This window comes from Pinus tabuliformis, chromosome 4_1, assembly GCF_031772625.1.
Source record: "Pinus tabuliformis cultivar Carrire ecotype Pingquan chromosome 4_1, CPIR1, whole genome shotgun sequence".
Lineage (NCBI taxonomy): Eukaryota > Viridiplantae > Streptophyta > Pinopsida > Pinales > Pinaceae > Pinus > Pinus tabuliformis.
Genome location: NC_142303.1, coordinates 322,323,295 through 322,350,447, shown reverse-complemented (window position 1 = coordinate 322,350,447; position 27,153 = coordinate 322,323,295).

The window sequence follows — 27,153 nt, the reverse complement described above, 5'->3', positions numbered from 1 at the left end:
TATTGCTATTAGTAACTCTATCTCTGGATCTAGTACTTTAAAGTTTGATGATGTTGTCAGTTCAATCCTTAGCGAGGAAATGCAATGGAAAAGCTCCGGTGAGACATCAGGTAATGATTTGGCTGCAGAGACTAGGGGAAGAAAAATGGAAAGAGGAAAGAGCCCAGGATATCACAGTAAGTCAAGAAAAGGCAGATCCAAGTCCAGATCGGGGATAGTGTGCTGGAAATGCGGGAAGAAAGGACACCTGAAGAAAGACTGCAAGTCTTGGAAGGGAAAAGAAGGAGATGCGCAACAAGAAACTAATCATGAAGCGAATGTAATAGGTGATGTGTTGCAAGATGCTTTGATTCTTTCATTAGAAAATATTATTGATGCCTGGGTGATAGATTCAGGGGCCTCATTCCATGCCACACCTGATAAGAAACATTTTCATGATTATGTTCAAGGAGATTTTGGAAAAGTTCGATTGGGTGATGATAAACCCTGTAAAATCATTGGAATGGGTACAATTTTCATAAAAAAGCAAAATGGAAATTAGTGGCTATTGAAGAAGGTAAGACATGTTCCAGATCTGAAGAAAAATCTGATTTCAACAGGGCAGTTGGGAGGTGAAGGTTGTGTAACTACTTTCACAGATAAAACTTGGAAGGTCACTAAAGGATCCCTGGTAATAGCGAAAGGAGAAAAGGTTGGTACATTGTATTTATGCAATGGTATTTCTAATTCTGTTAATGCTTTAACCTCTATAGGAGAAGATACGACATTGTGGCATCATAGGCTCGGGCACATGAGTGAGAAGGGGATGCAGATTCTTCACTCAAGAAATTTGTTACCAGGTTTGAAGCATGTTGATTTAAAATTCTGTGAGAATTGTGTTTATGGAAAACAAAAGAGAGTCAGATTCCTTAGAGTTGGGAAAGAAAAGAAGAGCGAAAAATTAGAGCTTGTGCATACAGATGTATGGGGACCTGCTCAGGTATCATCTCTTGGTGGCTCTCATTATTATGTTACTTTTATTGATGATGCAACCAAAAAAACCTGGATTTATTGTATTCGAAATAAATCTGATGTATTTGATACTTTCAATAAATGGAAAGCTTTGGTTAAAAATGAGACAGGGAAAAGGTTGAAGTGTCTCAGATCAGATAATGGAGGTGAATATTGCAGCAAAGAATTTGATAGGTACTGTTTAGAGAATGGAATTCGCAGAGAGAAGACGGTTCCAAGAACACCACAAGAAAATGGTGTGTCAGAAAGGATGAACAAAACAATCATGGAGCGTGCAAGGTGCATGAGATTGCATGTAGGATTGCCGTTAAAATTTTGGGCAGATGTTGTAGATACTGTTGTTTATCTAATAAACAGAGGGCCTTCAAGTTCCTTGGATGGTAGTATTCTAGAGGAGGCATGGACAGGTAAAAAGGTAAACTACTCATTTTTAAAGACTTTTGGTTGTGAAGCCTTTGTCCACGTTAACAAAGAAAATAGAACAAAGCTTGACGGAAAATCAAAGAAATGTATCTTTATTGGATATGGTGTTAAGGATTTTTGGTTATTTCTTATATGATTATGAAAATCACAAAATCATTAGGAGCAAAGATGTAATATTCAATGAAAAGGTCTTGTATAAGAATCAATTGCAGGAAAAGAAACAAGAAAAAGAAAACAAAGAATACACAGTGCTTGATGATATCACAGGAAAAGTGATGGTGCCTGAAAATCATAATGATCAACAGCCAGAACAACAACCAAAACAGCAACAATCACTTCAAACACCTGAAAGTGGTGTTAAAAGATCTACCAGGATAAGTAGACCCCCTGAACGATACTCTCCTTCATTATATTATGTATTGTTGACTGATTCTGGTGAACCAGAATGTTATGAAGAAGCAGTGCAGGTAGAAACCAGGAAGAAGTGGGAGCAAGCCATGAAAGAAGAGATGGACTCCTTAGCACATAACTAGACTTGGGACTTAGTCAAGTTGCATGCAGGTAAAACAACATTGCAAAATAAATGGGTTTACAGGCTGAAGGAAGAAAATGGAGGAAAACAGAGGTACAAAGCTAGACTTATAGTGAAGGGGTTTGCACAGAAGAAAGGAATTGATTTTGATGAAATATTTTCTCCTGTTGTTAAAATGACTTCAATCAAAACTATTTTAAGTCTAGTAGCAGTTGAAGATTTGCATCGCAGTTAGATGTAAAGACAACCTTTCTCCATGGGGATTTGGAGGAAGAGATATATATGTAGCAGCCACAAGGGTATGAGGAAAAAGGGAAGGAGAAACTAGTGTGCAGGTTGAAGAAGAGCTTGTATGGCTTAAAACAGGCTCCAAGGTAGTGGTATCTAAAATTTGATCGGTTTATGTCTGAACAAGGTTATACCAGATGTCACTCTAATCATTGTGTTTATCTCAAAAGGAAAAATGATGGCAGCTATATTATATTGTTATTGTATGTAGATGATATGCTTGTTGCGGGTTCTAACATGCAGGAAATAAATGTGCTCAAAATGAAATTGGCAAACTAATTTGCAATGAAGGATTTGGGTGCTGCAAAACAAATCCTTGGTATGAGAATAGCTAGAGATAAGAAGAATCGCAAATTAACATTGTCTCAAAGCGAGTACATAGAAAAGGTGTTGAAAAGGTTTAATATGCAGAATGAAAAACTAGTTAGTATACCTTTGGCTATCCATTTCAAATTAAGTAAGGAGGCGTGTCCCAAGACTCAGGAAGAAATGGCTCATATGTCTAAAGTTCCATATGCATCAGCAGTTGGAAGCTTAATTTATGCAATGGTTTGCACAAGGCCTGCTATTGCACATGTAGTGGGAGTCGTAAGCAGGTACATGAACAATCTAGGAAAAGAACATTGGATGGTAGTGAAGTGGATTCTCAGGTATTTGAGAGGTGCCACAAATCAAGCATTATGCTTTGGTGGTTCAAACATTGCTCTACAAGGATATGTTGATGCAGATATGGCAGGTGATAGAGATAATAGGAGGAGCACAACAAGATATGTGTTTACTGTAGGTGGAACAGTTGTCAGTTGGGTTTCAAAAATCCAAAGTGTTGTTGCACTTTCAACAATAGAAGCAGAGTATGTTGCTACTACAGAGGTTAGTAAATAAATGATTTGGTTACAAAGGGTTCTGGATGAATTGGGAAAGAAGCAGGAGTTGGGCAGGTTATACAGTGACAACCAGAGTGCCATACATATTGCAAATAACTCTGCATTTCATTCCAAGAGTAAACATATACAGCTCAAATACCATTTCATATAGTCAGCATTGGAAGATGGACAGTTGAAGCTGGAAAAGATACACACTAGCCAGAATCCTGCAGATATGTTAACAAAAGTTGTAACCAGGGAGAAACTGAGAATCTGCTCAGTTTCAATTGGTCTTCAAGTATGATGAAGAAGATGAGAAACAACTAGGTCCAAAGTGGAGTTATTGTCTAGCAAATGAAGCAGTGGTGGAGTTGCTATAATCAGTCTCCAAGTGGGAGATTGTTGGGTGTGGAGCCTGATTATCTTCTGTATTCAAAGGTTTTAGCTGGATGTATACCCCAGGAAGACTGTACACCCCTCCATGTGGGGGGTACTTGTCCCCCCCTCAGGGGTCTGGGGGGGCTAATCCCCCCCAGCTGGGGGGTTTGGGAGGCCAGCAGGCCCCCGGCGGGGGTTCGGGGGCAGTGCCCCTGAAGCTAAAAATAGATGTAAAATTTCCTTGTAAAATTCTAGTAATTTCTAGTCAATCTAGGCCATTGATTAGGCGAATGATCTGATGGTAAAAGTTATGTTTAATTTAGGGTTTTTTGCCCTACAAGGCAACCCCTCACTATATATGAGGGAATTTTATTTCATCTATGTATATCTGTGTTCTGAGTGAGGAAGAGAGAGGAGATTGAGAGAAAATTGGGTGTTACAGCGGATCTGTTGTAGGTTGTATCTCTTTAGTTTGCTAGATAATATAAAAGGAAGGACTGGTTGTTTCTCTGTGGACATAGCCTAAACTGGGTGAACCACGTATATCTGTGCCTTTCTTGTTTTATGCATTTTCTGCAATATTTAATGTGTTCCATTGCTCCGTGGTATATAATTTTTCAACATGAACAACATATGTAATCTGAAATAACTCATTTGTGTTAGTTTCCTATTTGGGTAGCCCATTACACAAAGTCACTCTATGATTTTGACTCAATAATATAAATACGAGCGTTACACAAAAAAAAATGAAGGGCTTATATGTTGTTGTTGAATATAGATCATTGTTGTTTTCAAATATAGAATATTAAATTTCGAAGAAAAGAAAAAAACAAGAACAAGGGCTTATATGTTTTTGTTGAATATAGAGCATTATTGTTTTCAAATATAGAATATTGTCTTTCAACATCAATGAAGTTGTTGGCATAGTGAAGTAATTATTGAAGTAAACAAGGCTCATATCTAAACATTAAAAGTAATATCTTGTGGCAACAATATAGTAAGATTATATCATATCACTACCTATAAATAGAAATAACAATTTGTGACGCTCCCTCTTAGGGTCCTCTAACTAAAAACTAAATTCCTCTACTTTTAAACACAATAAGATGGGAAATAACTTATTTATATCTAAACATTTATTTGATGATAATTGACCATTAAAATTTATTTACCACAAATTAAATAATTAAGAATTTCATTGCAACCAGTTACATAATTAATCAATAAACGGAGAAATACATCTTCCAATAGCTTAGCTGAGATGCTCCTAAGCTCCTGACTCTGTTGGGATGCTCCTCTTGAATACACAAATGGATTTTATTCCCAATCAACTAGGAAGTATTTCATAGCCCAGGGAACCTCCATGGGTTCCCTAGCCCTCCAAGCCCAAGTCCAACCAGATGTAGTGTGTCCAAGTTTAACAAACACTCTCTAGATTGAAGTTTGTATTACCTCATTTATCTCTCCATTCTCTCCCTTCTCTTTCTCCACATTCCTCCACAAAACAAAATCCTCCAAAATAAAGCCACAACCAAGGATCTTAGCCCCCTCTCCTCTCATCATCCTTCCCCTTTTATGTCTTTTCTTCCCATCCACCTCAACCACCTATCATTAATGTCATGACTACACCCTCATCCTTTCATTTAGTATCCTTGACGTTTCTTACCATATCTTCCCCCAAGTAGATTTGAGAAGACATTTTAGGGATAAGATATGGATATTTAATTTGGAAATTAATTGGAGAAGAACATATCTTCTCCCAAGTAGATTTTGAGATGACACCTTGGGATATGGATATTTAAATTAGAATAAATGGAAGGATACCATATCCTATAAAAAATGAAATTTGAGAAAACAAGTTGGGAATTGAATAATAACAATAATAAAATTTATATCAGTAAATAAAATTTGCTTCATAAGATTAAGTAGGGAATTACATACACCCCTCCTTTAGAAAACTTCGTCCTAAAGTTAGAGTGAAAAATATACAAGGAGTTTGAAAGCAGTTTGACAATAGGGCATAACAAAATAGAGAGAGAGTTAGAGTAGTAAAAGTTAATAAGTTAGGCAATGATACCACTTCCCATCAAGAGTCTCCAACTAATATATATCCTCCTATCCTTCCTAACCTACCTCCGTTCATACCCTATACATCCTCTGTTGTTATATACTATGGCATCAGCTATACTAATCTAACCACTGATAAAACCAATATGGCAGAAGCATCAACTATATCGGCCTAACTTCACCAGCAAGATACTGGAAATCGCCATCACACATCTAGGGGAGCATGTCCATCATTGCCCTCCCACGATTCTAGGTTTGGACGTTACACGGTGGGAAATACCTCCACCCCTCCTTACAACTAGGATCAACACCCTAATATGGAACACACTATAGCGTTGGTTGGATACTTGTCATCGAATAATCCAGTCAAGTAGTCTTGCCACTTGGCATTTACATTTTACCCATGTCATAGGAGTGCATATCAAGTAGGTATCAAATTTAATAGGAAAATGTACATTGTACCATTCCTCATTGGATGTCTCGACCTTCCCCAATGGAAGAGTAGATCTTGGTTATCATATAGTTCTTTCCAATCTACATGTTAGTTCTCATTCATGCATATATATAACAACAAAAGAGCTATAGGTACATCACCTTAAACATCATATTATTAACTCTAATATCCATGTATCAATTTTGTAGTTCATACTAAGAATAGATCTTACATTAGATAAATCATAATTTCACTAAGTCATTCATTAGATAAATCATATCCACTTAAGTCATACATGAAAAAACAATAACTTTAATAAGTAATGCACTAGATAAGTCATAACGAAGTAAGTCATACATTTGGTCATACATCAAACATTTCAAAAATCAAGTAGATACCAAATGTAATAGGACAATGTACATCATACCATTCCTCATTGGATGTCTCGACCTTCCCCAATGGAAGGGCAGATCTTGGTTATCATATAGTTCTTTCCAATATGAAGGTTAGTTCTCATTCATTCATATATATAACAACAAAATAGATATAGGTACGTGATCTTAAACATCATATTATTGAGTGTAGTATCCACGTGTCAATTTTGTAGTTCATACTGGGAATAAATATTACATTAGATAAATCATATCCACTTAAGCCATACATAAAACAACAATAAATCTGATAAGTCATGCACTAGATAATTCATAACCAAGTAAGTCATACATTAGGTCATACATCAAACATTTCAATAATCAATACCTAATCCATCTAATGACTTATATAAGTAGTTTCCCCTATCTAACTAAATGCATCAATATTACATAGCATTCATAAATAAATAACATGGAACAACAAATCGAGCCTTAGCATAGGTAGCTATATAAGTCAAAATGGACATCGTAAATGGTTAAAAGTTACGGGTAATTATGACATATAGTCTTTGCATCCTCCCGAGTAGTAGATCTTGGGTTATACTTGTCCCATTGTATCTTAACTTGGTCCACCAAGTGATGCCTGAGCTATCGAACCCTATGGTATAATATGCATACTGGTTTAACCATTATGGTTCCCACATTTGAGACCTATAATTCCATCCAATCGAGTTTGTGGGATTAATCATAAACATAATGTTATTGGACAGATACATAAAAACATCATGAATTTTATGCAAGTGGGGTGGTAGTAAAAGACAATGGGAAACTAGTCCAATTTTCTCTTTGGTTCTAAAAGGTCTTATAGATCGATGTGGTAACCTCACACATTTCTCAAATTGAATAGGAATAGAATAAATGCTTGCATAGTCTTCCAGCGCTTAATGGTAAACATTTGTACAGATTGCTTTCCCTTTTCTCTATAAATCATTGTTTGTGGGTCGCACAATAAGGAAAGAGATTGGATCATCATTGATGCCCTTGGCTCTATTGTGGGTATTGGAAAAGATGTCTTCCTCTACAGGAAGGAACGGAGAATTTGATCCTTTTTCTCTACCCTATCTTCAAATAATATTTTTGTTCTACTTTTTTATGTCTTCATAAAGTTGGGAGGTACACATCCCCTATAACAATGTCAAAAATGTTAGGCATTATCTAGGGTTTGAAATACTTCACTCAAAATCCACCTAGAAACTTGTCAACAAGTCGGATCTGATCACATACACTTCTGACCACTCTTTCACCCCTTCAACTCATTAAAGGCAGCGTTGGATTTGTTTTTGGTATTTTCTAATCTATTTTTGTTAAAATCTTAAAATTAAAAATCTAATTTAAAAGAATAAATGCCAATATCTTCCAACTTCATACATTTAAGAGCTAAAACATCAATTGAATACTTGTGAAAACTTGAAGAAAATACTGAAAATAAAGAAAACCCAAGGGGTGGGTTCTTTTGTCATGATAGGGGTCGGTCCAATTAACGATCAACCCAAATGCATCTACAAAGAGACAACTTTACCCACACTTAGATTGTTTTAAGCCATAAAAATATGTATCCAACAGTTTCCTTCCTTGCCTTCTATGGTGAAAGGTAGGGTTAAATAATACAAAATGTTCAAAAGAAAATAAATAAACTCCTTGAATTCTATAGGCCAAAACACTCATTTTTATATGCAAATCTTCCTTTATAAGCACATACTAGGAAAGAAAATAGACAAACTCATGAAACTATGCAACAGGTGGAAAAATAGATAAAAGTCTCTAACTTCCAAACCAACTACCCAAGATCATGCACATAATTTAGATTTTTAAATTTTAAACCAAAAATGAGGACATGGTTTTCAAATTTTAAACCAGAAACGAAGACATATTTTTCAAATTCCAGAATAAAAATTTGAAATATCTAAATTATACCAAATTTTTTGTTTCACATTAGGAAGCAATATCTACACTATACAATTTGTGTTTCACAATAAAAGGCAACCCCATTTCATTTTTAAATTCATTTCTCATTAATATATAAGTAGCAAGAGGAGTTACTTGGGGTTATCTCAGGTGGTTAGGTGGAACAATTATTATCCTTCTTACCCAGGTTCAAATCCCACCCTCAACAAAGAAAATGATGACCTTTGATGTTTTTTATGATTATGATGTAATGTCTTGAAACATAAGAAAAGTACTCTTAAGTGAGTATAATTGTAGGCTGGTCGGGTACCAATAACCTCACTCTTACCTTCAGGTTGAGAGCAAGGCTGATTTCTTTATAAGAAAAGAAATAAGTAGAAGAAGCAATATGAACTAGTAATTGGCCCAATATATAATTATAACACTCATTCACAGTCATGGCCATCCTTTGCATCTTTATAACCATGAATTAGAAACTCAGAATGCCACAATTAGTTGCTAATTTTCCATGGATGACAACATGTGTGACTTTCCTCATTTGGGTAAAATATGCTTACTCAACAACCACATTTTCCAAACTGAAGCTGTAAACAAAATAAAATAGTTGCACACACCTACCAGGTGCTCTGCGGACTGTTACATCATACATGCAACCAAAAATAGGCAACCAAGTCCAATTTCATATATTCTAGAGATGAATATGAGTTCAAATATCAAAAGGCACACTATAGCTATGGTAAGAAAACCTTTTGGAAAACCGGACACATCTTTAAGATATTTGTCATTTTAGCATTAATTTTTAGGACAAACATCTATGATTCCTCAGCCTCTTCCATGAATAAAAACTGAATATATATTGTCTTGTTTTCACTGAAGTATCAACCTTTACCCTCTTTGTCTAGAGTGACACAATTGCATTCATATTTTCATAATATGGAGAGAAACCCAATTACAAATATTGGTGGTGGTTAAGACCACAGTGATTGTATTTCTGATTCATTGGACAAGATAATTTCAAATCTATCATGGTCTGCTGAAGAGAGAAATTAGACTGGGGTCGAATCATTAGATCTACATTTTGAACAGGGTTCTTCACTTCCATGGCTTAGTTTGTCTAAGGTTCATGTTAGTGGTGTATTGTAAGTTCAGAATAAAATTGATGAAAACTGTGAAGTTGATGTAAGCTACTAGAAAGCCCCAAGGCCCTCTTGTTTATGCCAGTTACTGGACAAGTGAATAAGGTTCAAGTTAGGGGAAAATTGGAAGTTCCAAGTGAAATTGTCATTGACGAAAGCTGCCCAGTAACTGCAAAACTACTCCTAAGCATGCCAGCCAAAGGATAGTTAAATATGGTAAAGTTAGTGGGGAATTGGAAACTCAGAATCCTATTGTCACTGAAGAAAGCTGCCCAAATTCCATTCGAGCTTCAATCTAAAAATTACTAAAAGATTGCATTCGTAAGAACCTTGAAGTTTCCAATTGGACAATGAAGTTAAAGGATGCATATTTCAGTCCTGAATTGGATTCTGAAATGAAGAATGGAGACAGGGTTGACAGAGTCAACAAGTAATCTGGCATGATAGAGAATCAGGAATTTGAAAATCACCAAGAAAGTACATCTACATTCGAAGATATTACTTTGCGCCAACTACCATTTCTCCGTGGATTAGAAGGCCATTTAAGAGAGGAGCATAGGAGAGTAGAGATGCATCAGAAGATCATTTAGAAGAATGTCATGCGGGAAACACATTATGACACAAGTCAAAATGAAAAGGAAAGGTTGTTAAGATACAGACCTGGGGCTTGGCTTATTGAGACTGGTGGTATAAACATAAATCATTATGACATTCCAACTATTACAACACTTTTTGCTAGTTGGACCTAAAGGAGCTGGGAAATGCACTCTCATTAATAATATACTATGGGTGCTCAGCCATGGAAATGAAAGATTAGACAAAGCTCAAGTATTTTTTTTTTATAAATCATCTCCTGAAAGTGGAAGCCTCTTTCTCCAAGAACATATGGCTCCTGGAACTTCAAAAGTATTCTGCATGTTTGACAGTAGAGGCTTGTTAGAAAATGTTGCTGAGGATTTCCCTATCCTGGAAAATTGGATGTCTGATGGCATACAGCATGGAGAAATGGCTCTAAGGCCATCTGAAGACAACAATATAAGGATTTTTATGAAGCATAAGGCATGTGACAGATTTGATAATTTCAGTAAAATAAGGAAAGTCAATTTTGTGATATTTGTTGTGAGTGCATTTTCTGTTCTTCAAATCATGGAAAATGCAGATACACTTGCTTCTGATACCCTAGCAAAACTTTTCCACTGCCCATATCTTTCATTTAAAGGTACAAATTCTCATGAATTCCTTTTCCTTTTTAATCATCTGATTGGCAATACATGTGTCCAATCCTTGTGCTGTGACTGGGGTCACGCTAAATGAACTTTTATTTGTTAATTTTCAAAATGAAATTTTACTATATTACAATAGTAGTATGATGGCTCTGGCTATACCCGTAGGGCTACATGCTGCAGGATATTCAAGCTTCCTGCTATCTAATTTTGTTATGTTGAGTTACAAGTAAAACAGATTCAAAATTAATGCTTTAAAATTCGTCACTATAAGACAAAAACAATTCCAAGCAGATGATGTCCTATTCCTTATAAATGAAAAACTTCTGGAACCATGATCCATACAAAATTTCTTTACATATTTAAGATTTCCTATTTTTATAAAAAGATAATGAAACCCATACTAAAGCTGAAAACTGAGTTACTAGATTTGTCACCCTATCTTGAAGATCTAGGTTATGGTACAGATTGGATCCCATGATCTACACTGGATTCTGTAGGTTCTAGTAGCGTTTGCTGGGGAATACATGTTCTACTACCGGATTGGTTTTTGGTAGATGGATCACACCCACAGTCAGAGAACATACTTGCCATGTTGAGAATCTCCATGTAGATGAAGAATTTAGGGTATGTTTCTGACGCTTTGCGACATTAAGTGGGAAGATGTTAAGGTTTATATTTGACTGCACATGAGCTTACAAACACATTCCCTATAGAAACTATTTAAATCACCTGCGTGAAGGGTGACATCCATAGTGCCACCACACTCGTCTAATTGTTGGGTGAGAATTTTTGTGATGGATGCTCACAGTTTTGAACATTTCAGGTCTACATTATGTCATTGTGGGGACAGTTTGTGAAGCTTCTTACATAAACAACATAACAAAATACCAGAGAACTGGTGTAGCTTAATGCAAGGAAACAAAGATGACATTGGTTTTGCAAGGTAGTTATGACCTGAGTTTGGAAAGGCATTGTTACACAACATTTTGTCACTGTCCCTCTACTCTCCGTTCCTTGATCCTGGAGGACCTATACAGTGAACCCTGCATGCTTTTCCTTCATGGAGAAACTCCCATCATGTCCCTCTTCATGAGTAGATCACTTCCCTTTTGCACCATTTCCCCTAAAACTTTTGTTTTTCCTAGTATACAACGCCAGTGCTAATGACCTTTGTCTCCCCCGCGCCGATGTGCAGAGATTAGAAATATTCCCCATGCCAATCGATGTGACTATGCTATGTTCCAGTCGTGCCAGTCCTGTTATGGAGAGTTTTTCAAAATTAGAGCTAAACCTTCCAGCTCTAGAAGATCCGTAATGAAATATTGGTAAATGGTTTGGCCGGATGGGGTCGAGGATGACAGTCTGGGCTCCTTTCCCCTATAATGATGGAACTACCTCAAGGGGTAAGTCCTTCTCCCATGAGAAGATGATCCATCTCCCATCCATATTTCCTATATAAACCTCCCTTCTTCCTAAGCACAAGCTAGTTAGAGTGTTGGCTGAGTGTGAGTATACTATTTTGATTAGACAAGCAAGCTATTACTAGTTCTAGCCATCTAGTTGTGTGAGGGAGAAGTGTGTTTGGTTTGGAGTGAAGTCTAAAGGGAAGAGCCTTTAAACTATTGTTGTTTGAAGCCATCATGGAATGCTAGCAGAAGTGTGTGGGAACCCGATCTTGTCAGAGGAAGGCTATGATGTCAAGACAAATGGTTGTAATCTCTCTTTGATATTAATATATGCAACTATCGATTGATTTCCTACATGTTTATTAATATTACATATCCATGTATTAATGCTTCTTGACTTGTTAAGTGGCTTGAATTGAAATTTATCTATTATTATGTTTGTGTGATATTGTTGTTTACTTGTTTCAGGAGCTTGAAGAAGGAAGCGAGAGATTGTTGGAGCGAGCAAGCAAGGACATCAACAAGCAAGATAAGCGACCAAGAGGTAGGCCCTCTTGATTGATTCTAACCTAAGGAAATCTTCCATAGAATGTATCTGTTGTGGCTAGACCCATATCGTTCTAGAGGAATTCGTTCGTGTCCACACTTATAATTTTACTTCACCACAAATTGGCGACTCCACTGGGGAGATCCCATCCTTTGTTTGTTTTGCATTTCATAATTGCATGAGAACTTTTCTAGTTTCACATTTTCCCTTTGGTTCTGTTTCTTTTCTCTTGTGTAGTAGCATAAGTCTAAAATTCATAGTAGTAGATCTAGTCCCTGTTTTGATTTTTGATTTTTTATTTTTTTACCTTAGTTCCCTTGGACAGCGCATTTAATCAGTTGACAGTCGTGCCAACCAGCGTGACTTGTGGAGGAACAGACATGCCGACTAGCCTCTGGCGCTTGTTTTCAGTTAGGTAGTCATGCCGATCCCTGTAATTGAAGATTAGGGATGGACCCCAATCTTGTCCTATGTGTTTTTCTCTTGTGTTTTTGACCCCGTAAGCCTTTTTTACTATTTTCGCCCTGATTAGGAAGCTACTTTTCATTTGGTTCTACTTGCTTGTTGGCTTGTCATCTTGCTGTTTGATTGATTGAGTCATTGAGTGGCCAGCAACACTAGGGCATCTATCTAGTCACCCATTTAGTAGCTTGTGGACTCATCAAGTCCAGGTGTGGGTATGTTTGTTCCTTGCATTTGTTTTTTGGTCCTTTTATGACTTTGACCTCCTTTTGCACAAGTTTGAAAAAGTTCCACTTACTAGTTTGAACGTCTTTTTCTGCATAGATTACATTGTCAGTCTTATGTTTGGTAAAGTCGGTGTTTCATTGATCTGAATGAACTTCTATTTCCATGTTTTAATTTTCATTAAGAGCTCATAGCCTCAAAAAAAAAATCGTTGAAAGATTGTATGCGAAAAGTCTGTTTCATTGTTTCATGAGAAAGTATGAAATTCTAGCTTGTTGCATCGTTATGAATTGCATCGTTGTTTCATGAGAAAGTATGAAATTCTAGCTTGTTGCATCGTTATGAATTGCATCTCTTAAAAACTAGAATTGCACCAGCATTTGAAAAAGGAAGAGAAATTTTTTTCATTTTGAAAGGACTGATAGATAAGTGCTTGTCAGGAAATTAAGAATTAGAATGCATTTTTCATTAGTTTATATTTTGAAAAAGGTGAAGTAGTTAAAGATCATATCATTTTCAGTTGCTTGATTGTTTGCATTTGTTTGAGTAGCTTCTACCCTCTCTAGTGTAGGCATTTCATCAAATTGAAAGTTTATTGTCCCATTTAGTTTCATTTTAGGTTTTTTGAGTAGCATCGCTAAGACCTAAAAACTAAAACTTAACTCAAGATCAATTGCTAAAATCAATTCAATTAACCTAAGGCACATTTGAAATTAATGATCATACCTAGAAGGTCTAGGATAGAGACATGTTTCGGTGTCTGTAAACCTAGCAGTTGTCGTTAGCTTCGGCATTAGATAACGCTAGCACGGATTTGTGCTCCCCATACTGTCGAGTATATAACGGGAGACCCCACTAGGCTACAATCCTTTTATCCTTAGGAAATTGAATCGGCCGCCTTGCGAACATGATACACCGAACACAGCATTCATGGAGATTTCCTGCTCGTACTTCTTGGTTCGCGAGGAGGTATTCTATAGTTCACGATTGCCTGGTAATCTTGTTTACCTAGATCATCTAGAGTAGTCATTTTATCTTTTTGACTCATTAAACTTAAAACATCATTCGAGCACTTGTCCTTTTGAGCTCGTTTCCAATCGAAAGTGATAGAGTCATCTTTGTTTCTTTCACGACTCTTAAAAAATGAAAGAACATCAGTCTTTTATGCATCTTAATAATTGATTGCCCATGATCTAAAACATCATGTTATTCTTTTTTACCAAATCGTGAGTTCCCTTGAAAGGACATTTTTAAAGCCTTCAAGTTATTTTTTTTGTCGACTAAGACAAGGTCATCGTGTTTGGACCATCTGGTTCACCCAATTCCTCTTCCTCTCCTCGATATGAAAGATTCTCTAAGGAGTCATTTCCTGAGTTATTAGAGTCACTTGAGGACCAAAATGTTGAACTCGCAATTGTTTCGACTGTTCAACCATTGTCATCTCGTCCTCTGCCCACTTTTGATTCAAGGTCATTTGCTGATCTTAGCCCGGAATCTACAGATAATCCCATTCAAACTCCAAAGAACTCGTCGACCATTGACAGTCATCTTGGACTCATTATCTATCCCTCGAACCCTCTGTTTGACATCGTTCAGATATCACCGTAGTGTCCTTACAGTCCGTACGACCAACTAGTTGTTCCTTTGGAACTAACCCCCAGTACACATTCGGCAATTCGTTGTCATTTTTTTTAGACATAGAACCCAAAGGTGATGCTCTAGTCACTTATCCAGATGAGTCCAAAGTTTCTACTCCACACACAGTTGAGGGAGAAGAATTGCAATTGGAGTTTCATCCTGAGGGTTTCCCTTATTCAGAAGGTATTCCCACCATCTTGCCACCTGGTTATGTGTCTTTGGGACACTTAGTTTCAGGCACACCTAGTGCCTCATCACTCTACCATAATCCTATTTGGGGGTTAGGTGTCAGGCCTACGTCAGCTTTGTTCATCATGAACATGACCTCCCAACCAGTGGTTAATTTAGTCCCCGTGCAACCCACCATCCCAAATGCTCTTGTATCATCAATCCTAGTTACACGTCAGTCACAACTGGTGGTTTCAAAGATTGTTTCCATCAGTTCTTCTATCCCATTAGTCAGTGGCCAGATTATGCCACTGCTTGGGGGACAGAACCTGAATGTTTCTATCATGTCAGGTGCCACTAATGTGAGCAGCTCACAAGCTCACATGCTTAGTATAAACCAACCCTCTTTTGGTATTATTTATAACCCTAGTGACCCTATTGGATAAAGAAATGTCTAGTACCAATAGGTTTAGAATCCTGGTGGTCTGTCTAGATCAAGAAATATTCAGTATTAGTAGCCCTATGGGGCTCAAGTCCAATACGAAAATCATTACGTTCCATATGGTTCTCAAGGATTGGTTAATCAACCTTACACCCTCCAATTTGGGCAGTACATCCAGCTTGGCTATGGCCAAATTCAGTTTGGTAATTTCCTGGACACTACTCAAGTACCCTTCCAACATGAAGGACATCTTTTTCGCTGACCAGGGCAGCCTTTTTTACTGCAAGGGCAACCTTTGTTGCAGTAAGTTTTTTTTGCACAACAACAAGGGTAGATTATCCCATAGCAAGGTCACCTACAACAACCGCAAGGTCAGTCCTTTCAACAGTTGCAGTAGGTTGCACAACAACAGATGCAGTATGCTCCACATACCTCTCAACCCATACCCTCGTAGGGCCAACCTCTGCAAACCCAGGGACATATTTTTCAACTGCAAGGTCAACCCTTGCAACAAAAAAACCAACCCAAGCAGTAGCAACCCTTGTATACATATCAACAAGGTCAACCCTTGTAGGGACAGGGTCAAGGTCAAAACCTGCAACAACAGGTGTAGAATCCTCTTGTCCAGGGTCAACAGGTTCAAAATCTTGTCGGCCAAGGGCACCAGGTACAAAACCCATACATCTAAGGGAAACAAGTGTATCAACCTTATGCCCAAGGACTGCAGGTCCAGAACCCTCTTGTTCAGGGACAACAGGCCCAACAACCCTATGTTCCAGGACAACGGGTCCCATATCCATATGTCCAAGGTCAATAGGCTCAACATCCTTTTAACCCATACGTTGCCTATCAACAACCTGTGCCTGGATAGTTTCAAGGTATTCAAGGTTTGAATCCTCCCTTTGGTCAAGGTAATCTGCAATGGGGATAGCCTTAGATGCCATATGGCCAAAATCTCCCACTGTGGGGCCAAAATCCTTACTAGGAGGGATGGGCTCCTCTTTATGGGCCTTCTTATTGACCTCCCATGCCTTTTAACACTCAATTACCTTTCTTGGCTACACTTGAATTGCCATATGTATCACGTCTTACAAATGATCCAATCCTTCATTCATTGTAATGGCCTCTGTTGGCATCCAAGATTCCAAGTGAATGCCCAAAGCTCGATGGAAAAGCTAAAGAAGATCCTTAGGTCCATGTGATGATATATCACCTCTGGTGCTCGTCAAACTTGTATGTGGATGATTCCATTCGTATTCGGCTTTTCCAACAAACCCTCATGATTGCCGCAACGAAATGGTACATCAAGCTACCTCGAAGTACTTTCCATGACTTCAATTCGTTGGCCATGGCTTTCCTCACGCATTTTCAGCTGTCAGTTCGTTATGAAACTGGCACCTATTTGCTCACATGACTTAAGTAAGACACTGCAATGCACATCTCTGATCATATCCATGAATCAAGATGTAGACGTCGCCTGATCAAGTTTGGGATAGATAATCAGTTGCTCACTGAATGGTTTACCAAATCATTCGTAGCCCTAATTACTTGTGATATAGCTATGGGTGGATGTGTCACTGAAGAGCAATCCATTGCCCATGCCCAATACTTAGATCTAGTCTACTCTTAGTCTGGCACCTTATACGAGTTGTTACCCAATGCTCCGCGGCCATCATCCGATCCCGTAGCATCAAAGTCACTAGTTGTTCCTCCTGTTAATGGAGTTATTGGTTTAGTATCCCAGACCCCTCCTTAAACTTCTTCCACACAGAAGTTGGTCTCAAATGTTGCTCCTGATAGTTCATCTCAAAATCTGCCAGGCCCTGGTAAAACCTTAGAGGTCCATGCTATCCAGCCTACCATAGCGGACAAATCCTCGCGAGGAAAAAATAAAGGCAACGACAAGGTAAAGCTAAAGTTGATGCCATGAAATAGGGTCCTCCCAAATTGTCTATTGGTGAATCTTTGCAACAGAAGGCTAAGTATTCCTGCCTCATTTGCAAGGAGGATCACTATACTAAGGATTGTCCCTGACGATCCGAAGTTAGTTGCCTTCTCAAAGGGACCCCTGTTGTCCTTACAGAGCCATTTCCATCTCAGTAGACTCAGATGGTGGACCGACCCTGATCTGCTTCCTCTGGATCTCAATTGTTCATGATGAGCATGCCCATTAATGTGCCTACCTGATCGAAAGATTATCAAACTCTAGCTCTGACAGTTGGGAAAGAAAAAGAAGTTGCACCTTCTTCTTCTACCCTGAGTTATGGCCCTCTAAAAATCGAGTGCCATAACCCTGATTCTGCTATGTGGCCATCCTGTCGAGTTGTGCTACAAAAATCCTCATATAATCCCAATACCTGAGCTGCTCAGCACTACAATATTGTTGAATATTTGACGTAGGCACCATCAGCCATGTCAGCTCTCAAGGTACTCCAAGGCTGCCCATCGCAGTGGAAATATTTGTTGTCGGCTATCAGCGGCATCAATCCCACCGATTCTAATTTGATATGTTTCAATATGGAGAACCATGTTCCATGGATCCCTCATCAGATTCCCTTCCTTATTCAGGTAATCATTAACAAGAAGACCATCCACCGCACTGTCATTGATGAAGGTGCTTCTACCTGCATCATGTCAACTGCATGTTGGAAGGCTATTGGTTCCCCTGCACCAAACCAGTCTCTAAACACTATGGAAGCTTTCAATGGGCATGATTCGTTACCCTTTGGTGTCTTTCCTAACCTTGCCATCACCCTAGAAGACAAGACAATGCAAGTCAAAGTAGAGATTGTTGACGCCAATCTCAATTATAATATTCTACTCGGTCGAAGTTGGACTCATGCCATGCATGGCATGGCCTCCTCTTTGTTTCACGTGATCCGTTTTCCCATCAAGGGAAGATTGTCACCATCGACCAGCTGTCTTTCTTTGCCTCTTCCTCCTCGGATGACAATGTTCTGTATGTCAGTCTCTCTGGTGCTCCCTATGAGAGTGTGGGGGAAAGTCTCTTCAAAGACTCTACCTTAATCCGAATTTTTCCACTCCCACCTCCTCATGTTGCCTCTATCAACATGGTCTTAGTAAAATTTGATCCCTGGATCATACCTACACTAGATCTTGTTGATGCTTGGGGCGAGGTCATGCCGCTTAGTCCCGCCAAAGTCAATTACGTGGAAATTGTTTTGGCTTTGAATTGCACATCCTTTGATTCTCATATCTCGAAGACCTCTCTCGATATGTACTCTCAATCCCCCTGGCTTGGCACTTTGGAATCATCTAATCCCTTAGCTGAGACCTTCCTCGCCGATGAAGGTATCATGGAAATCATGTCTCTCGAGGAACCACCATGGATCGATACCCATCATCACTCCTCATTCCTTCTCGCTTGGCAGTCATGACTACCACTTTTGAAGAGTCCTCTTCTCCATTTCCACCACCAACTGTTACTCATGAAGTATGGTCGGAAGGAAATTTGGGTAATATTACCCAAACAATGCCAATTGACATTTCTATCAAACCCGGTGTCATTGAACACGTTCATATTGGGGTATCTTGTTCTCTGGATGAGATCAAGACATATACTTGTCTTTTTCAAGAATTTTGTGATGTGTTTGCATGGTCTTACGAAGAAATGCTTGCCATCGATCCTAGTATTATGGTGCATGAAATACCAATGTATCCACACGTGAAGCCTGTTCGGCAATGGCTTTGCCCGGTGCACCCTAGGAAGGTTGCTGCTATTAAGGGTGAAGTCAAAAATCTTCTCAAAGCTAATTTCATTTACCCCATCCCCCTTACAGACTAGGTGTCCAATATTGTCCTGGTGACTAATAAACAAGGCATGATCTGCATTTATGTGGATTATCGAGATCTTAATCATGCTTGCCCTAAAGATAACTACCCTACTCCCTTCATTGATCAAATCATTGATGAATGTGACGGGACCGAGATCTTTTCCTTTATGGACAATGTTTTTGGTTATAACTAGATTAACATCACACCAACTGACAAAGAAAATATACCCTTTATCTCCCCATGGGGTACATTCACGTACAAGAAGCTCCCTTTCGGCCTCAAAAATGTTGGAGCCACATTTCAACGGGCAATGTCCTATGCATTTCATGATGTTTGCAACATTTTCCAGCCTTATTTGGATGACCTTCCTGCCCATTCTTGTAAGTGCCAAGATCACCTAAACCATCTTCGCCAGATTTATCTACGTTGCAGACACTATAACATTCGGTTAAATCCACACAAATGTGTTTTTTGCATGGAATCATGACGACTCCTCAGCTTCATCATTTCCATTGATGGGATTCACCTAGATCCGCTAAAAGTCCATGCCATTGTAAATTTACCCCCTCCATCTTCACTGCACCAACTCCAGAGCCTGCAAGGAAAGGCCAACTTTCTCAGTCGTTTTATACCTAACTATGGTGGGCTAGCTACAGGATTTACTTGGTTGGTCAAACAAGGAACACCCTTTGCATGGGAAAAGGTGGCCCAAAATTATTTTGATGATCTTAAGGGTGTCCTCATAAATGCTCCTCTATTACATCCACCGGACTATTCTTGAGATTACTTCCTTTACCTAGCCACAACCCCTAGCACTATTGCTATGATGTTGGTTCAAGATGACGACGAAGGTAGTGAACATGTGATCTACTACCTTAGTTGGAACCTCCTCAACACTGAAATGCATTATGCGAATGTCCAGAAGTTGGCTTTGGCTGCCATTCAAGCTGTTCAATGTTTTCAGCACTACATTCTTTTACATACGACTATAGTAATTTCTGAATGCAACACTATGACATATATCCTAACTCGTTAGTTGTTGGGGGGCAAGTATTCTAAATGGATCATTATCCTACAAGAATTTGATTTGGTCTTCACTATGGCAAAATCTAAGAAGTCACTGGTTTTCACTGATTTGATTTGTTCCCTTCCCTCCAAAGCTCTCACTGTCGGTAGAGATGAACAACTTCCAGATGAGACCCTTTTACTAATTATCACCCTTGATCCATGGTATGGTGATATCATCGTGTATATCCAAACGTTCACATTCCGGTTCGCACTGACCAAGGATGATCGTCGAAGGATTCGGCATCATTCCCAACCCTACCATATTATTGGTGATACTTTATACCGTGTCGGCATCAATTATGTTCTTCGCCGATGCCTCATGATCGAGGAAGCTGAAAGAGCTCTCAATGATTGTAGTCTGGGGCATGTGGTGGTCATATGTTTGGTTACACTATAGCTCAGAACATCCTTTTCCCTGGTTATTTCTAGTCGTCTATCCTCAAAGACTACATTCCTGTTGTCTGCAAGTGTCACAAATGCTAAATTTACCAATGCAAGATGCACACCCACCCACCCACCTACACCCCGTCATTACCAATGGTCCATTTGCCAAATGCAGTGTCGATTATATGACATGTAACCCTTGTTCAGTTGGGGGGCATGGGTATATTATCGTCGCTGTGGATTATTTTACGAAATGGGGCAAAGTGATGCCTACATATTCTGTAGATGGTAAGACGGTGGCTCAATTCCTTTTTAACCATGTTATTTCTAGGTTAGGTGTACCCCAAGCCATTGTCACAGACCATCTCTCCCATTTGAGAGATTACATGATGGCAAAACTGACATCTTCATTGGGCTTGCACCACGATGGCTCAACCCCATATTACCCTTAGGCCAACGACCAAGCTGAAGCCATGAACAAGGTTTTGGTCACCATGCTTCAGTGTACTATTGGGATGCACAAGTCAAATTGTCATCTCATGCTTTTTCTAGTTTTGTGGACCTACCGAACTTCAACCAAAGATGCAACTGGTTTCACACCCTTGTAACTAGTCTATGTTCTAGAAGCAACATTGCTGATCGAATGTGAGATTCCTTTGCTCAACTTAGCTGTTGAACTCCTCCTCGAAACATCAACTCAAGAGGAACACCTCTTATATTTAGAACCACTGGACAGACTCGCCGTCTCACTACCTTGGTCATCAAAGCACAAAAGAAACAAGTCAAATCTAATTTTGACCAGTTGGTCTCCCCTCGCACTTTCTCTCAGGGTGATTTGGTCCTGCTATATGACCAAGCTAACGATAAGCTAGGGGTAGGCAAGTTCCAACCTATGTGGCATGGGCCCTATATTGTAAAACGCGTTTTGTAGAAAGGCGCCTATGAGCTTATTGATTATGAAGGAAATCCTCTCGATAAGCCCTGAAACGCGCTTTACCTCAAAAAGTACTATCATTAGCTCATCTTGCATGGTTACTTGTGTACATTAGTGTGTGATTCATTTTTGTACAGCGTGGTTTTGTGTGATAGACAACTTTCCTATTTACTATGCTTTTCTTGCTTTGCAGATGTCAGCAACTCCTCACATTGGTTTCGCCGATGGTTCTTGCCGAAGTACCTGGAACCTATCATTTGCAACATGCGCTATCTATGACCCTAACGGTGAGTTGATTGACCTTCAAGGTATCTTACTAGGTCGTACAACCAACAAAATTGTTGAATACAATGTAGTCATCCAACTGTTGTCAGAAACCATCACCTATCCGAGCATACTCTAGGATACCATGAGTCAACCCCTCGAGTTTCCTCACGATCTCCTCCTAAGGGGCGATAGCATCACTAGGACAAGGGATGTGCCTGGCTATCGGGGACATCCCGGATGACCGCTTTGGTCCAACATCTACATAGATAAGAGAAATTTTATAAACATGCATATACCAAAAACAATTAAAAAACATCAAAATCAAAAATTTGATTTTTTACCTTCGTCATCGAAGTCCTCTCCATCTTGTAAGAGCATATCTGGGTCTCCATGGAAATCAGTTTCGTTGTATGGCTAGTCCTCCATGACGGTCTTCTGTCATTGTAGCCATGAGAAGAATGCCGCTCGGTATGACATATGCTGACCGCCAGTGATCCCAGGCATCAGACAACTCCAGCGGGCCATTCACGTATCACGTGGCATAGGAGGATCGACCTCAGTCAACTGATAATGGAAAAGTGGCACTCGTTCCAGAAACAAGGTCACAAGTACTGATCTGAAGCCAAATTTCTTCAGATTCCCTGCCTTGGCCTTAGACAACTGGTGCTTGATGTTCATCTTCATAGCCTCTACCCAGTTGAATATCGTAGGAGCTATGCAGTCAATAGCATAGAGGAACTTCGACTTGTTAGTCTCATGTTCCACCTCGGACCCCGCCACTATATTGATGGTCAACAAAGGCACCCTCAGTGTCAAATCCCGCACACTGGAAATCTCTATCTTCCCACTCTTGGATTTCAAGGCCTTAAGACAATGTTCGGCAAGTAGGGAAGATATTCTTTCCCTGACCAGACGTGACCCATACAAGTTCACTGGCTCACCTCCGCAAGACAGTCCAGTGATGAAGTAGATATTTAAATTTGTCAACTCTAGCTCCTGGTCCCCAATGACAAAAATCTTGCCATTGATGTCCCAAAGGCTTATCAAGTATCGAAGTAGCTCAAGTTGGGCCCGCATCCCTGGTGTAAGGAAAAATTTGAGGAGCCCACAAGCTCTCAAAGCCTCTAGCCAACTTGGATCATTCAATGCATGGGTGTCAACATCCTCACATTCTATTTCCTTCCAATCCACCATTTTTGGCAATTTCTCTCCTGCAAAAGCCATTTATTTAAGTCAGTGATCAATTTTGACACATAAATTCATGGTTTAAGGGTCAGTTCTTGACAAAAAATGAATTTTCCCTATCCATAGTAGCGGCGTGCCTATTTTAGAAACATTCGCACATGTTGGTGTAGATGGTTTTGTAAATAACCCTCGGTCGGTGCGATCTCGTGCCTAAAAATCACGCTGAATGAGTGCGAAAAAATTTCTCAAAATCCTTAAAAATGGCCAAAAATATAAATGAATAGCATGAAAATGGAGCTTAGGATTTCAGTTGTTACCTGGAACTAACGGCTCATCGCTTGACCTCCCAGATCTCCCGTAATCTACTCTGGAAAAACTAGGTAAAAGGACTTCACTGCAAAGGTAAAATGGTAAATGGTAAAAATATATTTACTTTTCCCCTTTCTATTCATTTTTCATGAAAATATCAAGTTTTGCGAATAATGTTGACCTATTTTACCTTAAGGACTCGATAACACACTTTGCCTTACTTGTGCAGCAACAGGTGATGCATGTTTGACGATGACAATGAGTCATATTTTAGCTCTTTTCTCGACTCGTTAAACTCATATGAAAAGATCGCCAAGTATTTTTTCCCTTTTTTCTAAATCATTAAAGAGAATAAAAATCGGGGGTCTGCTTTCAGCTCTTTTCTGATGCTTTAAAACTAAAAAGATGGTTGAGCGCTTGTCGTTTCGAACTCGTTAATGGATGTGAAATGTCGTGTGCCCAATGTAAGTTTACTCGTTTTTCGGGCTGCGAGGCACTATTTATGAAAAAGGTACTCCTTGGCTGAAATGGTCAAGAGGTTCTCTCGAGTATTGTTTTCTACCTTTTCGGGCTCGAGAGACACAAATGTATGAAAAGGGACCATCTGGAGTTTTCTTTTACATGTCTTTTTTAAAATCTCTAAACATGAAAAAGATATCGAGTTACACCTTTGTCAAACTTGTTAAACTATTAAACGACATCGCATTCGTCATCATGAAAGACATGAGCTTCTCCTTCCTAGGGCTTGTTAAATTTACTAGGTTGGATTCTTCTGAAGGATGAACTGACAGTGCAAGCATATGCTATCCCCTTCAAGCTTGTGATTAAAAAATAATTGGGGTACTCGCTAGAAATGGTGGGGGAAAATCTAGAAATCTATCAGTCGTATCGTGAGCTCACTCTTGAACATGACACTCTTTGCTTCGTGTCGGGTTGGGACATCTTCCTTTGTATCATTAGCCTTCCTAGGTTTGGGCCATTCATTTTTTCCTTCCATTTGATCTTTGCCATGTCATTATGACCACCGAACCCATGGATCCAAAAGCTGCCAAACTTCCAGTTGTGTCACTGATATGCTCAAGAGTTGTCCTTTTGCAGTTACACTTACCTTTGATTCTCTATATCATCAAAAATCGTTTTGCATCCTCTCGTCTCGCATCAATGGTGTGGGATTCACTATGGCCCTCCTTCCACATGGTCTCTTTCCTTCGACATCAACTCATCATCTAGGAAGTTGATCGAGAGACTCCCTTCTAGTACCTTAGAGCTTGCATGCACTAATGGGAAGTTCTTTGCACTCGACGACAAGTTCACATCATTGGCTTTTGATCGAGTGATTTCACGGGTGTTCGAATCCAGTTCCTGTATTCACATTTTATGAATTGTGCTGATAGTACCTTGAGACCCATTATCATTATTGGTGGTTTCTCTCATGCTTGTTAACAGTTTACATCATTTACTCGTAATCAAGTGACTTTCTAGCATGTTTGACATCAACACATCTATTCACATGCTAGGATCTATACTTTGATCAGGTCGTGTTAGAGTGCAAGACCCTGGACTCAGATCACAAAGTCCAGGTTGCGAGGTGATGTGACATGGTTATGGTGATATGCATGTCTCTTTCAGATGGCTAGCTGTGACCATATCATGAGTTATAATATGTGATCCTTGTCATTATTGGATGGTTGCGACGATACTTCGGTTTCGTTATGGTCCTCTTTGATGGATGGCTGCGCCCATACCTGGATCCATTTACATGCTCATTCTCTAGATGGTTGCGTCCATACCACGATTCATGTATCATTTGATAGAGATCTTAGTTTATGTATATGTATCTATACTTGCTTGCAGGTTTTCCGATGAAAAACTGGTTCCCCACACTGATTTATAAAGCATTTCATCCCTCACTTCGGCTCGGCCTTCATGCTTTAAGGGGCATCTATTACACAACATTTTGTCACTGTCCCTGTACTCCCTGTTCCTTGATCCTGGAGGACCTCTATAGTGAACCCTCCATGCTTTTCCTTCATGGAGCAACTCCCATCATGTCCCTCTTCATGAGCAGATCACTTCCATTTTAGACCATTTCCCCTGAAACTTCTGTTTTCTCAAGTTTACAAGGCTGGAACTAATGAACTTTGTCTCCCCCATGCCGATGTGCAAAGATTAGTACTATTCCCTGTGTCATTCGGTGCAACTGAGTTGTGTTCCAGTTGTGCCGGTCCTGTTATGGATAGTTTTTCAAAATTAGAGCTGAAGCTTCCAGCTCTAGAAGCTCTGTAACGGAAGTCTGGTAAATGGTTTGGTCGGATGGGGTCGAGGATGACAGTTTGGGCTCCTTTCCCCTATAATGATGGAACTATCTCAAGGCATAAGTCCTTTACCCATGAGAAGAGGATCCATCTCCCATCCATATTTCCTATGTAAACCTCCTTTCTTCCCAAGCACAAGCTAGTTGGAGTTTTGGATGAGTGTGAGTATACTATTTTGATTAGACAAGTAAGCTATAACTAGTTGTAGTGATCTAGTTGTGTGCAGGAGAAGTGTGTTTTGTTTGGAGTGAAGTCTAAAGGGAAGAGCCTTTAAACTGTTGTTGTTTGAAGCCATCATGGAATGCTAGTAGAAGTGTGTGGGAACTCGGTCTTGTCAGAGGACGACCCTGACATCAAGGAGAATGGTTGTAATCTCTCTTTGATATTAATATATGCAACTATCGATTGATTTCCTACATGTTTTGTAATATTACATATCCATCTCTTAATGCTTCTTGACTTGTTAAGTAGGTTGAATTACAATTTGTCTATTTTTATGTTTGTGTGTTGTTGTTGTTTACTTGTTTTAGGAGATTGAAGAAGAAAGCGAGAGATTGCTGGAGCGAGAAAGTGAGGACATCATCAATCAGGATAAGTGATGAAGAGGTAGGCCCTCTTGATTGATTCTAACATAAGGAAATCTTCCATAAAATGTATCTATCGTGGCTAGACCCATTATCAGGCTAGAGGAATTCGTTTGTGTCCGCACTTATAATTTTACTTCACCACAGGCATGTTTCACACATGGTGTTGTGTACATTTTGTATTCACGTGTAATAGTTGACAAGAAGACTAACGACCATTTTTCATAGGATGATTAACACAAGTACAAAGGATCATTCACATTGAAATTTGTTAGAGTTTATGTTAAAGACTAAATTTGTACAACTGCCATTATTCACAGACTGATCAATTAGCATAAGTACAAAAGATGTTTCACATTGTAGTCTATTAAGAGTTTCTTTTAAATGATAAATTTGGACAAACCGCAGTATGATGAGAGAGTTTGGGATTGGCCTAATGCAAATTTAACTGAAACTGGAATAGTGAAATACAAGAGTACTAGCTCACAAAATATGGAAAAGGATAATGCTTCATCATATAGAATTGATAATTCCACACTGAAAGCAAGAAATACACAAGCATGGAATTATCCAATTGATCGTAGCAACTCTTATGAAGAGAATGCTACTCAAGGCCTCTCAACTGGTAGTTTTCTTCCAAACATAGTCTAGAGAAATGTGCATGAGGTTCATGAGACCTTATTGAAGAATTTTAGCAGGATTTGCAAAGGAAGCATGCTGACTCAGCTGAA